Source organism: Narcine bancroftii, chromosome 6, assembly GCF_036971445.1.
Source record: "Narcine bancroftii isolate sNarBan1 chromosome 6, sNarBan1.hap1, whole genome shotgun sequence".
NCBI lineage: Eukaryota > Metazoa > Chordata > Chondrichthyes > Torpediniformes > Narcinidae > Narcine > Narcine bancroftii.
Window position 1 is genome coordinate 239609064 of NC_091474.1, and position 7737 is coordinate 239616800.

The window sequence follows — 7737 nt, forward strand, 5'->3', positions numbered from 1 at the left end:
CCTGTTCCTGTCACCCACTGTTCTCTATGGAAAATAATTGTCCTACACATCTTTAAATTCTCCCTCATAAAATGATGACAGGTTTGGATGGACTTGAAAAGTGGAGATGCTTCCTTTGGACTTCCAGGGTCTAGAGGCCAAAGGTGTAAAATGAAGGGGAGGAGTATTAAGAGAGATGTGGGGATTTTTATTTTTAATGTAGAAAATAGTTTGGAGATAATTTACAGAGAGAAATTAATTAATATAGGGTGGAAAAAATGCTGCGGAAATTGTGCTGTTGGTAGGAGTTATCGAGGTGATGGCTGGCACAGATATGATGGGCCGAATATCCCCCTCTGGAGCTGTACATTCTAAATCCATTGAACCCTTCAAATGGACTCTGATCTGTGATTGGTCTTCAGCATCAATTATTCAAATGAAGAAGGACTTGACCGGAATTGGATTACAAGTCTCTGTAGACAGTCCACAAAGGGGCTGGAGAAACTCAGCAGGTCACACAGCATCCACTGAAAGCAATGTGGCAGTCGGCGTCTCATGCCTCAGCCATTCACCATTCCTGATGGTGGGAAACGGGGACTCAGCAGTTGCTACAGCACTTTTGAGTATTGCTTCGGTTCTCCAGCACCGGAAGGCACGTTGTTTAACTTTGTTGAATAAATGACTTTTCACCAAAAGCTGTTAGACAAGAACGTCTGCAGAACCTGAGGTTGAGGGTAATGCGCAAAAGTGGCAGGGAAACTCTACAGGTCGCATAGTATCCACAGGAAGTTAAGGGCAGTAGACATTTTGGGCCTGAGTGCTTCATCAGGTATGTGGAAAATCAGGTGGATGCCTCAATATAAAGGAAGGGGTGTGTAGCATGAATAAAAGCTCTCACGACTGGAGGGAGAACAAATCCTTTTATTAGCTCATAACTAAGTGTAGGGTTCAACAGTAGTCTTCAGAAGGGCTTTGGATTTAGGTGGGAAACAGGGGTTATCTGTGAATAGATGGGAGCAGAGCCGGGAAGCGGGGCCAGCCTTCAGCACCACACATCACCAGTGAATCCCAGTTCACTATATTCGCCCCTTCCTGTAGAATTTAGGGTCTGTGAATGAAGACAGAGAACATGGATTCAGAAACAAGTGGTTAAAAAAAATATAGTTATTTACAAATTTACAGATATATGTAGTCCAGGGGTCTGGAGATCCTTAGCATTAGGGGGCCTTGGACTCCTTGGGTCTTCTGGTCACCTTGTGAGGGAGGAGAGGCAGGCTGGGTCTCTGGCTCAACGGTGGAGGGGGATGTACTTTCCTCCTGAACTGGACACCCTGAGGCTCTGACTGCGGGCGGCGAGAATGAGATCTGTGATTCACAGGACACTTGAGAAAATGGACTCTCTGTTCCAACTGGTGCCAAGTCCCTGATGGAGACGGTGTCCTCCCTGCCATCCGGGCACTCCACATAGGCGCACGTGGGATTGGCGTGGAGCAGTTTCACCCTTTCCACCAGGGGATCAGTCTTGCTTCTCCTCACGTGCTTCCTGAGAAGGACCGGACCAGGAGTGGTGAGCCAGGTTGGGAGTGTAGTTCCCAATGCCGACCTTCTTTCAAAAGTGAATAGGAGCTCGTGAGGAGTAGAGTTGGTCATGGTACATAGTAGCGACCAGATAGAATGGAGCGCAAGAGGGAGGACTACCTGCCAGCATGAGTCTGGAAGGCATTTTGACCTCAGGGCCAGTTTGTCAGCCTTCCAGACCCTGTCATTCTCCTTTTCAACCTGCCTGTTCCCCTGGGGTTTGTAGCTAGTAGTCCTGCTGGACGTGATGTCCCTCACCAGCAGGTACTGACGTAGCTCTACACTCATAAAGGATGAGCCCCAGTTGCTATGAATGAAGCCAGGATACCCGAACAGGGTGAAAATGGAATCTAGGGCCTTCATTACTGATGAAGTGGACATGTCTCGGCACGGAATGGCAAACGGGAAGCGGGAGTACTCATCAATAACAGAGATGAAGAAGGTGTTCCCGATCGTGGAGGGAGGGGTCCTTTAAAATCGACACTGAGCCATTCAAAGGGCCTGGATGACTTGATCAGGCGCACCTTTGCAGGGCAGTAGAAGTGCAGCTTGCACTCCGTGCAGACCTGGCAAGACTTGATCATTTCCCTGACATTTTCCAAGGAGTGGAGCAGATTGTGTGCCTTGACAAAATGAGCCATGTGGGTGACCCCAGGATGGCAGAGCTCATTATGCAAAGTCCGCAGTTGGCCGGTGTGTGCAGAGGCACAGCTTCCTCTGGATAAGGCATCTGGAGGGTCATGAAGAGCTCCTGGTCGATAGGCAATGTCATAATTGTAGGTGGAGAGCGCGATCCTCCATCTAGCAATCATGTCATTCTTGATTTTTCCCCTCTTGACATTACTGAACATGAATACGACCGAGTGCTGGTCAGTGAGGAGCGTAAATCTTCAACCAGCCAGGTACTGTCTCCAGTGCCTTACGCCTTCTACAATGGCCTGAGCCTCCGTTCTACAGAGGCGTTCCAGAGCTTGTGGCCTTGCAATGTCCGAGAGAAAAATGCAACTGGCCTGCTCGCCTGGTTGAGGGTAGCGGCCAGGGTTACGTCCAAAATGTTGCTTTCCACTTGCAAAGGTACATTTTTGTCCACCGCATATATGGTGGCTTTCGCAATGTGGATTCGGGGGTAGTTAAAAGCCGTTTGGGCTTCAGCCAAGAGGGAAAAATTAGTGGCTTTTAAGAGAGGGCGAACCTTATTAGTGTTTTGGGAGTAATATGAGAAAAACCCCAGGCATCTCCTCAAAGCCTTTGTGGTCCTGGGGATGGGGTGCTCTAATAGGGGGCGCATCCCATCAGGATCAGGGCCAATTATGCCATTCTACACCACATAGCCAAGGATAGCCAGCCGTTTAGTCCTGGGGAAATATTACACATCTCTCCTGCAAACGCTGCCTCTCAGAAGACAGCATTCCTTCATTATTGTTCATCCTGTCAGAGCTCCACACATCAGAGGATGATGCAAAAACACACACGTTTACACTAATCATCAAATCTCCCCACACAGCATCAGAGACTTGGGTTCAATCCTGATCTTAGCCACGGTCTGCGTGGAGTTTGCACGACCTCCCCCCTGACAATGTGGGCGTCCTCCGGATGCTCCAGTTTCCTCCCACACCCCGAAGACGTGCGGTTTGGTGGGATGATTGGCCGCTGTTAGTGCCAGTGATTGGTGGAATGTGCGGGACGTTCCAGGGAATGTGGGGAGAATAAAATTGGATTAATGTTGGAGGAACTGGGATTCACTGGTAGGGTGGTATGCTGATGGTTGGCCCCGCCTCCCGGCTCCACTCTCATCTTTGAGGATAGAGACACTGCCTCTGGAGTGAAGACTGGTACCCGTGATGTCACATGCCACCCTGGTTTCCCACCTAAACCCAGAACCCTTCTGAAGACGACTGTGAGACTCTATCCTCAGTTATAAGCTAATAAAAGCGTTTGTTCTCCCTCCAATCGTGAGAGCTTTTATTCACGCTACAAATTTACTGTGGAGAAGGGGCGGTGGGGTGGAGGGGGGAAGACCAGAGGAGGGGAAGGAAAATTAAATAGGAAACTCTGCAGATGCGGGGGTTGAGTGCAACACCCAAACCAGCTGGAAAAACTCACGCAGCTTCCACAGGAAGTGATGGGTAACCCCTGAGCCCCTTTTCAAAGTATGAGCAAAACACAGGCAGAATCCTGAATGAACAAGTGGGAAAATCAGAATCAGAATTTATTGTCTTGAACTTGACACAAAATTTGTTGTTTTGCAGCAGGTTCACAGTGCAAACATTTATATAAACCACTTCACAAAATAAATTTAAAGAAGTGCAAAAAAAAAATCAAAGTGAGGCTGTGTCTGTGGTTCATTGTCCATTCAGGAATCTGATGGCAGCGGGGAAGAAGCTGTCCTTGTGCCGCTGAGTGCTCGTCTTCAGGCTCCTGTACCTTTTACCCGATGGTAGCAGAGTGACAAAGGCATTGCCTGGGTGGTGGGGATCTTTGAGGATAGAGACACTGCCTCTGGAGTGAAGACTGGTACCCGTGATGACACAAGCTGAGTTAACAACCCTTTGGAGATTTTATTTTCCTGTCCTGAACATTGGCACTGCCATACCAGGCAGTGATGCAACCAGCCAGAATGCTCTCCACGGTACCCCTGTAGAAGACCGAGTTTTCAGTGATAAATCTCTTCAGATTCCTCCACTGGCGAGCCTTCTTTCTGATTGTATCGACATGGAGGCTGCAGGACAGATCCTTGGAGATGGTGACACCCAGGAATTTGAAGTGCATGACCCTCTCCGCAGCTGATCCCCGATGAGGACTGGGTCATGTTCCTCTGACGTCCAACCGAAGTCCACAATCATCTCCTTGGTTGCCGACGTTGAGCGCAAGGTTGTTGGTGTGACACCACTCGATGAGCTGATTGATCTCTCTCCTGAGGGAGAGGAGCACATTCGAACAGACGAGAGGTAATAAGTGGATACAAGGTGGGAGGGTAAAAGCTGAGAAATAATGGGAGAGGGCAAAGGCAGGAAGAACTCTGAGATGCTAGGGGAATTCAGCCAGTCTCGCAGCATCCATAGGAGGTAAAGATAAATAGGGTGGTACAGTTAGTTTAGTGTTTAGCGCCACACTGTTACAGTGCCAGCACTACCCAGTGCTGTCTGTCAGGATTTTGCATGTTCTCCCTGTTCTGCGAGGGTTTCCTCCTGTTTCATCCCACTCTTCAATACGTACCATAGCAAAGGTCATTTGGATGAAACTTTGCGGCACGGGCTCATGCTGTATATCTAAATTTTAAAATATATTACTGACATCACGGACCTGAGTCCTTCATCAACGTGTGAGTGAAGAAAGACAGGCGTCTGAAACGGAGAGACTGGGGGAGGGGGTATCAAATGGAAACAGGAGAAATCAAGGATACTGAGGTTGCAAGCATTTTCTGAAAATGGTGGTTTTTACAGAAGGGTCAACGTTGAGGAATTAGATGTTTGCAAAAAAAAAACCGCAGGATGCTTCCTTTAATGTATCTTCAGTACAAATTCATAGGTAACTGGACAAGGTCCTGGTGAGGCCACACCTGGAGTACTGTGTGCAGTTCTGGTCTCCATACTTGAGGAAGGATATTCTGGCCTTGGAGGCAGTCCAGAGGGAGTTCAGCAGGTTGATCCCGGAGATGAAGGGATTGACCTATGAGGAGAGACTAAATTGCTTGGGTTTTTACTCACTCGAATTCAGAAGAATGAGAGGAGATCATATAAAAATATAAAAAATTAGGAAAGGGATTGATAAGATAGAGGCAGGAAAATTGTTTTATCTGGTAGATGAGACCAGAACTAGGGAACACAGTCTCAAGATTCAGGGGAGTAGATGAGTCGGAGATGAGGTAAAACTGTTTTTCTCAGAAACAAGTGAATCTGTGGAATTCTCTGCCCAGGGAAGCAGTTGAAGTGACTTCATTAAATATATTTAAATTTCAGTTAGATAGATTTTTACATTAAAAAATGGAATTAAGGGATGTTGGGAAAAGGCAGGTGGGTGGAGTTGAGTCAATGACCGGATCAGCCATGATCTCATTGAATGGCGGAACAGGCTCGACAGGCCGGATGGCCAACTCCTGCTCCTATTCCTTATGTTCTTCAGTTTACCCCGCTAGTTGTGATACATGCTTCATTTAAGATTCCATCCCTGAAATGAATGCACCGGCAGTTCCAAGTGTTGTTCAACTCAGGCCAAAGTCAACAACTGAGCTACGGCTTTTTTCTTTATTGCGTAGTTTACCACTAAGTAAATGTTTAAAAAAAAATTAGACATACAGCACGGTGACAGGCCCTTCCGGCCCATGACCGGCGTCACTAGGGGGAGTGCGGTGTGGGGGGGAATGCGGACCGCAACGGGTGACACCATCGGGGGCGGGGGGGTGACACTAGAATGACTGTGTATAAAATTTTTGTGCAGCGTTTCAGCAGAAATATATTATTTTTTAATAAATATCCCCGCAGTTAGATATAACAACAGAAACATTTTCTGGTAAGCCGAGCTTACATGTATCAATATACCTACAAGGCTAAAACTCTATGCCGATTTATTTTTTGAACCTTCTAATGTGCTCTGGTCAGAGCCTACCAACCCCCCCACCCCCGCCTGCCACTCTACCACCACCCTGCCTCTCCCCTCACTGCTCACCACTGCCACCACCCCGGACATACAAGGAACATACACCTGTTTCTTCCACTTGTACACTCAGTCCATGGAGGGGGTCGAGTGATACCCACCCTAATGACACCACTGACCCATGCCGTCCAATTAAACTAGGACCCCTGCACATTTTGGAGGGTGGGTGCACCCAGAGGAAACCCATGCAGCTCATGGGGAGAGCATGCAAACTCCTGATCGACTGCGCCAGATTCGAACCCAGGTCGCTGGCACTGTAACAGCGCTGCACCAACTGTATAACGTGGGGTACAATTTGCTCAATCCACTTTATATCTTGGATTCTTTTACTTTATACATACATTTGGCCTGTTAAAACATTTCTGCGGACCTGCTTGGCAAATAATTTTCCATTTTCTGTTCACAGAACAACAAAAAGAGATAATATATTACTTTTTTTCCATTCACGACTCCACGGAATATTCACAGAAATTTCCTGTCGAGATACTTGCCTGCAAAGCTCTTCCAATGAAGCCCACACACTTCCAACATGTGTGACTTTAATGCAAGACAGCTGTCATGTCCGTCTGGCCTGACGCAGGAGGAAACAGCCCCCATTCAGACTGAACCGTGACCCTTGCATTTTGACCCACTGCAACTGCTCAGTTCGGTCAAGTGCAAGTGGAGTGTGCTGCCAGGGCTGGGGGGGGGGGGTGGGGGGGGGTGGAAATCAGGCAGATCTCACAGGTGGCTCCAAATGCATTCCATTTGATGGTCTGGTTTGGAACTGCAGGTCTGGTTTGGAACGGGTCCCGGTGTGAGAATTGACACAATCCTTGCACAATCCTTTATCTCCTGATTTCCCCACCCCCGCCCACCCCCCCCCCCCACTAGCCCTGGCAGCACACTCCACTTGCACTTGACCGAACTGAGCAGTTGCAGTGGGTCAAAATGCAAGGATTTCCAGAGAAAGATAAAAACTCATACAAAGGTAAAAAGAACATACAAAAAGACACGCAGTGGGATACAAACCAGAGGGCATGAGTTCAAATGTTTAGGGGTGACATTAGTGCGAACTTCTTCACGCAGAGAGTGGTGGGGGTGTGAAGCGAGCTGCCAGCTGAAGTGGTTAATGCGGGCTCAATATTAACATTAAAGAATAATTTGCACTGATACATGGATTGGAGGGGTACGGGGGGGGTCTAAGGACTGGGTGCAGGCCTGTGGGATGAGGCAGAATAATAGCTCAGTGTGGACTAGAAGGGTCGAAGGGCTTGTTTACTGTCCTCTAATATTCTATGGCAGGAACCAATCTAAACTCCCAACAAATAAAAAATGGGGAAAAAATTCTGCAGATACTGGAGATATAAAATAAAAGCAGAAAATTTTGGGAGTATTTTGCAAGGCAAGTAGTATCCATGGTGAGAGAAACCGAGTAAATGTTTCAGATCGAAGACCCGTCATCAGAATTCCTTCTTCACGCTGACGCTGGCTGATTTAAATCTAAACTCTCATTTATACAGCACTGACAATTTATTGTGGGTCATT

General features: G+C 47.6%; 1 long non-coding RNA gene across 1 annotated transcript; it reads right to left on the reverse strand.

The window, feature by feature from the left end:
• Nucleotides 1-880: 880 nt before the first annotated feature.
• LOC138735563 (uncharacterized) lies at nt 881-6998 on the reverse strand. Its single transcript, XR_011339775.1, has 2 exons — nt 6702-6998; nt 881-1087 (listed from the first exon to the last, which is right to left on the reverse strand). It is a non-coding gene; the product is annotated as an uncharacterized lncRNA (long non-coding RNA).
• Nucleotides 6999-7737: the final 739 nt, after the last annotated feature.